Source organism: Mus caroli, chromosome 7, assembly GCF_900094665.2.
Source record: "Mus caroli chromosome 7, CAROLI_EIJ_v1.1, whole genome shotgun sequence".
NCBI classification, from domain to species: Eukaryota; Metazoa; Chordata; class Mammalia; order Rodentia; family Muridae; genus Mus; species Mus caroli.
Genome location: NC_034576.1, coordinates 141,011,781 through 141,020,942, shown reverse-complemented (window position 1 = coordinate 141,020,942; position 9,162 = coordinate 141,011,781). Strand labels below are relative to the sequence as shown.

The window sequence follows — 9,162 nt, the reverse complement described above, 5'->3', positions numbered from 1 at the left end:
ACTCACTTTGTAGACCAGGCTGGACTCGAACTCAGAAATCCGCCTGCCTCTGCCTCCCGAGTGCTGGGATTAAAGGCGTGCGCCACCACGCCCGGCTAAGAGACACTTTCAACTGGGGCTGGCGACTGCCTAGTGCCATCTTCTGGCTCACAGCCACCTTGTATCTACCTTTCCTCCCTATAAAAGCCCTTTCTTCCTTAAGATAGTCTCCTCCCTGTACCTCGCGCCAGGACCACCAAGTGGCGATATGGCTATGGGCATGGCTATGGGCGTGTGCCCTGAGAGGCTACACGACCGAGTGCTGTTGGGCACGTTTCGTCCTGAGACAGTTGTTGGCATGTTGGTCTCCAGCCACCTGACTTGTTACTCCACTTCTGCAATCTCTGTGAAGCAGGCCTGGAGCTATTGCCTCACCGACTGACCAAGGACAAACAACAGCGGTGGCCACAGCCCAGCGCACCCTGACGGTCCTTGGGGATACGGTCCAGCCCCAGCTCGGTCCAGCCCCAGCTCGGCTGTGCCTGACTCTCGGAGCCTGAGCTGCTTCCTGTGTTGAAAGTTCTCTGGCGAGTACAGTTCAGACTTTTATCAAAGTACACGCTGCTTTCCTTCCCCGGGGAATCTCACTTTGCAGCCAACTGGGACGCTGCACAAGTACACTTGGGACCTAAAGCGTGTGCATGTTGTTTACAATTCTGAAGATTTCATCACGCCAGTTTCTAAAAATAACTTGGTGTGGCATAGGCGTCACTGTGAATTCCTGGAAAAGTGGGTGTTTTCCTAGAGGAGGGAAGGAGGCAGAACAGAGCGGTCAGTACAGCCTGATGCACAAGGCTCCTGCCAGAAAGGCGGAAGCCACTCAGAGGGCTCCTTGGAGCTGAACTGCCCTTCCTACCTCCACGTCAGAGGCAGACCTCCTGCTAACAGCCAGCAGGGGATGAATTCATTTCAGGTTCCCACCTCTGATTTATTTCACTATGGAGAAATAAACATCCTCTTTATAACCCCTTCTCCCCAATGCCCCGGGACTTCTCCCAGCTGGGTCAAAGTCACATTTGTCACTTCTGCCACCTTTGGCTCATACACCCTATCTTCTTTTTGCCTGGGCCCTCACTATGTAATTATTAGGCCACGGCCATTGTGGCCATGCAAACCCTCAGTATTATTCTGGCTCTTTATACAGGAAAACTGCACTGTTTATCAGAGAGGGCTACTGTGAAGGCTAGTTTTATTTTTTATTTATTTTTAAATCACTTTTTGGTGTGTCTATGTCTATGTAAGCGTGTGCCGTATGGGTGCAGGTACCTTTGGAAGCCAAAAGAGAATGCGGGGTCCTCTTGGATTAGAGTTGTAGGTGATTCATGATCTATCTGATGTGGTTCTGGGAACCAAACTGGAGTCCTCAGTAAGAGCAGCAAGTTTTTAAACTGCTGAGCCATTTCTCCAGGGCCCCCTTCCTTAAAAAGTTTTATTTTATGTGCACATGGGTGTTTTGTCTGTATACATGTACGCACATCACATGTGTATTGCTTATAAAAATATAAAATAATAAAAAATGGTAACCATCCCACGCTATACACAGCTGCTCTCTGTCCCCACCAGTCTTGCCACCTCTAAGCCAGCCCCAGGTTCCGATTGCCTGCCTCAGAGCCCCTTGTACCTTCTCAGCCATCTACCCCCAAGGCTAGTTATCACAAATTCCCTTAACCCAGTAAATCAAAACTCTAGAGGTTTTTAATTAATCAGTCAGATTTATATATCAGTAAATTCTCAATTCACAAGTTGCCCACACAATAATTTCAGAGCCAATTGATAATGGTACAAGCTGCCCGCCTAGATTAGACGCTATCTCAAGTATCCTTTCCTTTTATGATATTTTAAAGCCATGCAGAATCTGGATTGTCTTTCTCTTTCTCCATCTTCCGTCCTTCTCCTCTCTCTTCCATCTCTAAAAATCCTCACCCGTCTTCCTTTTCCACTGCCCAGTCACAGGCTTCTTGTTGTATTACTATTTAAATTCATTTTGGGGGAAATTCTTCTATACTTATGGAGGCTAGAAGAGGGCATTGGATCTTTTGGAACTGGAGTTACAGGTGGCTGCGAGCTGCCCCTGGGCACTGAACCCAGATCCTAGAAGACAGTCTAGTGTTCTTCTGAGTCACCTCTCCAGCCACAATGGTTAATCTTAATTGTCAACTTGACACACTCTATAATCATCTGAGACCAGAGTCTCAGTGAGGAATTTGCTAGGTGGGGTTTGGCTTGTGGGGATGTCTGTGAGGGATTATCTTAAGTGCCTTAGTTGGTGTGGGAAGCCCCAGCCTGAAGGTGAAAAGCACAGTCTATTGGTTAGGAGCCCTAGACTATATCTGAATAGAGGAATCAAGGTGAGCTTTAGCTGCACACACTCATTGCTCTCTCCTCATGATATGGTGTGACTAGATGCCAGAAGCTCACGCTTTGACTCCCTGGCAATGATAGGCCATAACCTGGAATTATGAGCTAAAATTAACCATTTCTTCCAAAGCTGCTTTTTTGTTGGTTTTTCAAGAGAGAGTTTCTCTTTGTAACCCTGGGTGGCCTGGATTCACTCTGTAGACCAGGCTGGCTTTGAACTCAAGAGATCTGCCCCTCTAGTGTTGGGATTAAAGGCACACAGCACTACCACCCTGCTTGTTTATAGATCTTAACTGGCATTGTTATTTTTGATTCTAGAGTCAAGCAACACTTCATGATAACATAGAACAGGTATGCCAGTGAGCTGGGCAGAGGAGTTGACTTTTAAAAGGGACTGAAGGAAGCAGAAGAAACAAAATGAACATGTCAGCTACTTTCCCTGTAATTTAGAGAAGAAAAAGGTCCCCCGGGGCCAGCGAGATGATCTGGCTGGTAAAATAATTCCTGACCTGAGTTTGAGTCTCTAGAACCCACGTATAGTAGGGGAGGGTGGACTGCACCAAGTTGTCTTCTGACCTCCACATTTCATCCCCATTACTGGCAATCCCCCCAACACAGACACACACACACACACACACACACACACACACACACACACACATGACCATACTACTACTACTACTAAAACAGTACAAAACAAGATAGGTCTCCTGTTTTTAGCTTACTGAGTTTGGTTTCACCTACACCTATGTTTTTGCATCATGTGCTTGCCTGGTGCCCAGGGAGACAAGAAAGGGGTGTTGGATCCATGAAACTGGAGTTCTCATGATGAGTCTATGCCAGTGGTTCTTAACTTGTGGGTCATGATCCTTTTAGGGGTTTGAAAGACTCTTTCACAGGGGTTGCATATCAGATATCTTGCATATCAGATATTTATATCATGATTCATAACAGCAGCAAAATCAAAGTTACAAGGTAGCAGGTATTTTATGGTTGGGGTCACCACAAGACGAGGAACAGTATTAAGGGGTCACAGCATTAGGAAGGTGGAGAACCACTGCTCTATTTGCTTCTGGGACTTGAATCTGGGTTCTCCACAAGAGCAGCCACTGCTCTTAATCAGTGAGGCATCTCAAACTTTTATTTATTTATTTATTTATTTATTTATTTATTTATTTATTTATTTATTTTGGCAGGAGGTGGTTCAAGACAGGGTTTCTCTCTCTGTCTAGTCCTGACTGTCCTGGAACTCACTCTGTAGTCCAGGTTGACCTCGAACTCAGAAATCCACCTGCCTCTGCCTCTCAAGTGCTGGGATTAAAAGAGTGCACCACCACTGCCCTGTGCTTTTCTGAGCAGTGAACTTTTATTGATGATATTCAAGAGAGTAGGGAGGGCTCCCTAAGCCACTCCTATTATTATGGGGGTCTGGGGTGGATATTGTGAAGGAGATGCTCAGTGATGGGGGCTGAATTGGGACAGGGACTCCTCAGCAACTTAGGACCTCTCTCTTGTTCTCAGTGTCCTTGCTGGGGCAGGTGGTCCAGGGTTTCTTACTCCTTGGAAGCCATGTAGGCCATGAGGTCCATGACTCCATTGCTGTAGCCATATTCATTGTCATACCAGGAAATGAGCTTCACAAAGTTGTCATTGAGAGCAATGCCAGGCCTGGCATCAAAGGTGGAAGAGTGGGAGTTGCTGTTGAAGTCGCAGGAAACAACCTGGTCCTCAGTGTAGCCCAGGATGCCCTTCAGTGGGCCCTCAGATGCCTGCTTCACCACCTTCTTGATGTCATCATACTTGGCAGGTTTCTCCAGGCTGCACGTCAGATCCACGATAGACACATTGGGGGTAGGAACACAGAAGGCCATGCCAGTGAGCTTCCTGTTCAGCTCTTGGATGACCTTGTCCACAGCCTTGGCAGCAACAGTGTATACACGCATGATGTTTTGGGCAGCCCCACGGCCATTATGTTACAGCTTTCCAGAGGAACCATCCACAGTCTTCTGAGTGGCAGGGATGGCATAGACCATGGTCATGAGTTCTTCCACAATGCCAAAGTTGTCATGGATGACCTTGGCCAAGGGGGCTAAGCAGTTAGTGGTACAGGATGCATTGCTGACAATCTTGAGTGAGTTGTCATATTTCTCATGGTTCACACAAACATGGGGGCATTGGCAGAAGGGGCAGAGATGATGACCCGTTGACCCCACCCTTCAAGTGGGTCCCGGCCTTTTCCACTGTGGTGAAGACACCGATAGACTCCACAACATACTCAGGACCAGCATTACCCCATTGGATGTTAGCGGGATCTTGCTCCTGGAAGATGGTGATGGGCTTCCTGTTGGAGACAACTTCCCATTCTCAGTCTTGACTGTGCTGTTGAATTTGCTATGGGTGGAGTCATACTGGTACACTGAACATGTAGTTGAGGTCAATGAAGGGGTTGTTGATGGCAACAATCTTCACTTTGCCAAGTGCAGAGCAGTAGGCAGCCCTGGTAACCAGGTGCCCACTGACCTTCACCATCTTGTCTACAGAACGAGGCTGGCACTGCACAAGAAGATGAGGCTGTCTCTGGAAGAGGGAGGAGCAGAGAGCCTCTCTCCAGCCCTTTAACTGCTGGTTTTACAGGTGTGTTCCTAGAATAATGCCTTGTGAGCTGAGGTCCTAGGGAGGCAGAGCCTAGGACATTAAAGGTGCTGGTAATGCTTGGCCTTTGGCTGAGAACATGTTGAATTGGAGATGGAAAACTGTAGGTCAGAGCCAAAATGGCCTCGGGCTATCTTTAGCTCCTTGTAGCAGGTACTTACCATCCACCTCCAGATCTGCCCTGACAACCTCCTATCTAAAGATAAAGCTCTTGGAATGTATAGCACATCTAGACTGCCTAGCCTCCCTGACCGCAGGCTCAGAACTTGACCAAAGCATCTGAACCTAGAGATTCTACCCCCACCCCTCACACCTTAGTAGTTTGTACACTCTCCACCCAAGTATTTGGTAAACACATTTATTTATTTTTGTGTTTCTTTTTGGTGACTGTCAAAGTTCCAGTGGCTGTGCTTTATCTGGGCACACAGAGCCAGTGTTGTAATCCCGGTGTCGTGGAGGCCACCCATGAGTTGGGAGTCCAGCACTGGCTTCATGTGAGACCTTGCTTCAGAAACATAATTAATAAATGAATGCTTTCATGTGGGAGAATGCCATTTAGGATAACTTGGTTCTTGTTTTGGGGTTGTTATTGCTCTGCTTTTTTGGGGGCGGGGAGGGAGTTTTTGAGACAGGATTTCTCTGTGTAGCCCTGGCTGTCCTGGAACTCACTCTGTAGACCAGGCTGGCCTTGAACTCAGAAATCTGCCTGTCTCTGCCTCCCAAGTGCTGGGATTAAAGGTGTGTGCCACCACTGCCTGGCTTTTTTTTTCCCCCGCAACGTTAGAGATTGAACCCAGATCCTGACACATGCAAGGGAAGAAATCTATACTGAACTACATCCTTAGTATTTTTTTTTAAGTCTCATGTAACTCGGACTTGATCTTGAACAGTGGATTGTCCTGCCTTTCACATCATGCTTCAATTACATGTGTGGGCCACAAAACTTAGTCTTTTTTTTTTTTTTTAATCCAGGGCTTCCTGCATGATAGCCAAGCCATCTACATTTTGAGTATCCCAACCCCCCTTTTACTTTTTGACACAAAGCCTCACTAATTTCTGTATTCTGTCCTATACTTGAATCTACTTCATGGCTGAGGTAGTCAAAATGGCCCATCAGGTAAAAGCACCTGTCAGTAGTGACTCACACTGAGAAAGCAGAGAACCAACTCCTTTAAGTCACCCTCTGATATCAATCAATGAGCATGACATGAATATTTCTGCACATGTGTAAATAGATAAATACATTTTAATGAACTGATGATCCTGTCCTGACCTCTAGAGTATTAGGATTATAGGTGGAGTTGCCACATCCAGTTAATTATTTTTTTTTTAATATTTTTTTTAGATTTTATTTATTTATTTATGTATATGAGTACTCAGGCACACCATAAGAGGGCATCAGATACCATTACAGATGGTTGTGAGCCACCATGTGGTTGCTGGGAACTGAACTCAGGAACTCAGGACCTCTGGAAGAAGTCAGTGCTCTTAACTGCTGAACCATCTCTCCAGCCCCAGTTAATTTATTTTTTTAAAGAATAAATTACTAGCAGGGTGGTGGGGCACATACATTTAATCCCAGCACTCAGGAGGCAGAGGCAGGGAGATCTGAGTTTGAGGTCAGTCTGCTAAGAGAGAGAGAGAGAGAGAGAGAGAGAGAGAGAGAGAGAGAGAGAGAGAGAGAGAGAGAGAAGCCAGGGTTACAGAGGAACTCTGTTTCAAAAACTACCCAAAACAAAAGAATAAATTACTAGCACAATGTGAAACATGCTTTTAATCCAGAACTAGAAAGCCAGAGGCAGGCATATCTCTGAGTTCAAGTCTACATAGTGAGTTCTAGGACAGCCAGGGCTATACAGTAAGATCCTATCTCAATCAATCACAACAGTTTCTGAATTTATTTTAAACATTCTATTAATGTTTGTATGTGCGTGTCCTTGGTACACGTGAAGGTCAGAGGACAGCTCATGGGAGCCAGTTCTCTCCTTCCTTCCACCATGGGGACTGCATTTAGGTTGTCAGATTTGGTGACAAGCACCTTTACCTGCTGAGGCCCATGTTTTACTTATGTAAGTTACTTATTGAAACAGGGTTTCATTTAGTCCAGGCTGGCCTCAAAGTCACTATGTGGGTAACTCTCAGCCTAGAACTGATCCTTTTGGCTCTACATCCCAAGTGTGCCTGGCTAGAACTTGTTAATAGATGCACCAGGCTTCTGAGCCACACTACTGGCATTATTTGCTTAGTCATGAATGGAGTGCCTCTGAGGTATTGCAGCAGTTGAGGGACAGATTCATTGAGACTCTCAATGGGGTTGAGAGTAAGTTGGGAAAGTCACTCAGGAACCTTAGATTTTTCCCAGACTGCTTTCAGGCTGGCCTCGAACTCAGAAATTCACCTGCCTCTGCTGCCTCCCAAGTGCTGGGATTAAAGATGTGTGTCATCACCTCCTATTTTTTTCCCCTTTGAACGGCTTTCACCTTGTAACCCAGCTGGCCTGGAACTCACCATGTGGACAGAGATCCACCTGCCTCTGCCTCCCAGAGGGCTAGGATTAAAGGCGTGGTGCTCCACTACAAACAACTGACTCCTCTGCCTGTTTTTTATTGAATGGTCTAAAGAGGTGGACAACCTTTTCCCCTTAAAATACAAATGTCTACAGCACTCAGGGGGCAGACACAGGCCGATTTCTGAGAGCTCAATGCCAGCCTGACCTACATGGTGAGTTCCATAAGACCTAGAGAGACCCTGTAATAAATAAATAGCCTCATACATACACACACATACATACATAGAAAATAAAAAAGGGCCAGGCAGTGGTGGTGCACGCCTTTAATCCCAGCATTTGGGAGGCAGAGGCAGATTTCTGAGTTCGAGGCCAGCCTGGTCTACAGAGTGAGTTCCAGGACAGCCAGGGCTACACAGAGAAACCCTGTCTCGAAAACCCAAAAAACATAAATCTCTACTTATAACATCCCTAACCCCTAAAAATCCACATTTTTGTTTTTCCTTTTCTTAGTAGATTGGTGTAGAGAATTCCCAGACCCTTCTTTTTCCCTTTGTCATTCAGGCACACATATCTATGCAAGCTGGGGATTGAACCCTTGGATATGCTGGACACGGAGGCTATCACCAAGCAGGACCACAGCTGTTTCTTGCTGGACACAGAGTCTGTCACCAAGCAGGACCACAGCTGTTTTTTTTCTTGCTAGGTGTGGTTGTATGTCTGTAATCCCAGCACCTGGGGGTTTGAGACAAAGGTTTGGTGTTGTAGCTCTGTAGCAGAAAATCTGTTTATTGTTCTGAAGGCCCTAGGCTAGAGCTCCGAGCACTGTAAGAAAGCAAGCTTTCAGTTAAGAGTGGTGGAACCACTGGGATGCTGGGGCAGGAAAAAAAGTTCAAGACCAGAGTAGGTTGCAAAGCAAATCTGTCTAAAAAAAAAGACATCAGATTCTGTCTGGTGACATGGCTCAGCTGCAGTGAACTTGCATGTTGCAAGGCCCTTGTATAACCTTAGCACTCCAAACAAAACAAACGGAAATCAAGGCTGCATAGCTATAATCCCAGCTCTCAGGAGGCGAAAGCAGTAGGATCGGAAATTCAAGGTTAGCTTTTGCTACACAGCCAATTCAAAGCCAGCCTCGGTTATGACATTGTCTGGGAAAAAACAAAACACCAAATGAAGCTGCTTCTAGTGACCTGACCCACTGCTACTAAGATAGCTTCTTTTGAGGTTCACATGCCCCTTCTCTATCCCAGAACTGTATCAAGAGGGAATTCCAACCTCCAAGAACAGAGGAGCTACTGGGTAGGTTACAGGGAGGATGCAGAATCCTCAAAACTGGACCTCCAAAGGTCTCTCCAACCGTTCCTGTCCAAAAATGCCGTCCTTTCTCGCATGCAGCATACTACAGCACTCCCCAACTCGCCATTGATGCTGCAGTAGAATACTGGCAAATTTTTTGTTTTGCTTTGTTGTAAACAGCTTCATACCGTGCAGCCCAGCCTGGCCACGAACCAGAGCTGGGACTAGAGTTATACATAAGCACTCCCGGACTGCATTTTTCTTAAAGATGCAACCTAAAAAAAACTATCTGTAAGCGTGCATAGAGA

General features: G+C 46.2%; 1 pseudogene; it reads right to left on the bottom strand.

Moving 5' to 3' along the window:
* Positions 1-3,950: 3,950 nt before the first annotated feature.
* Positions 3,951-4,926, bottom strand: LOC110298080 (annotated as a pseudogene).
* Positions 4,927-9,162: the final 4,236 nt, after the last annotated feature.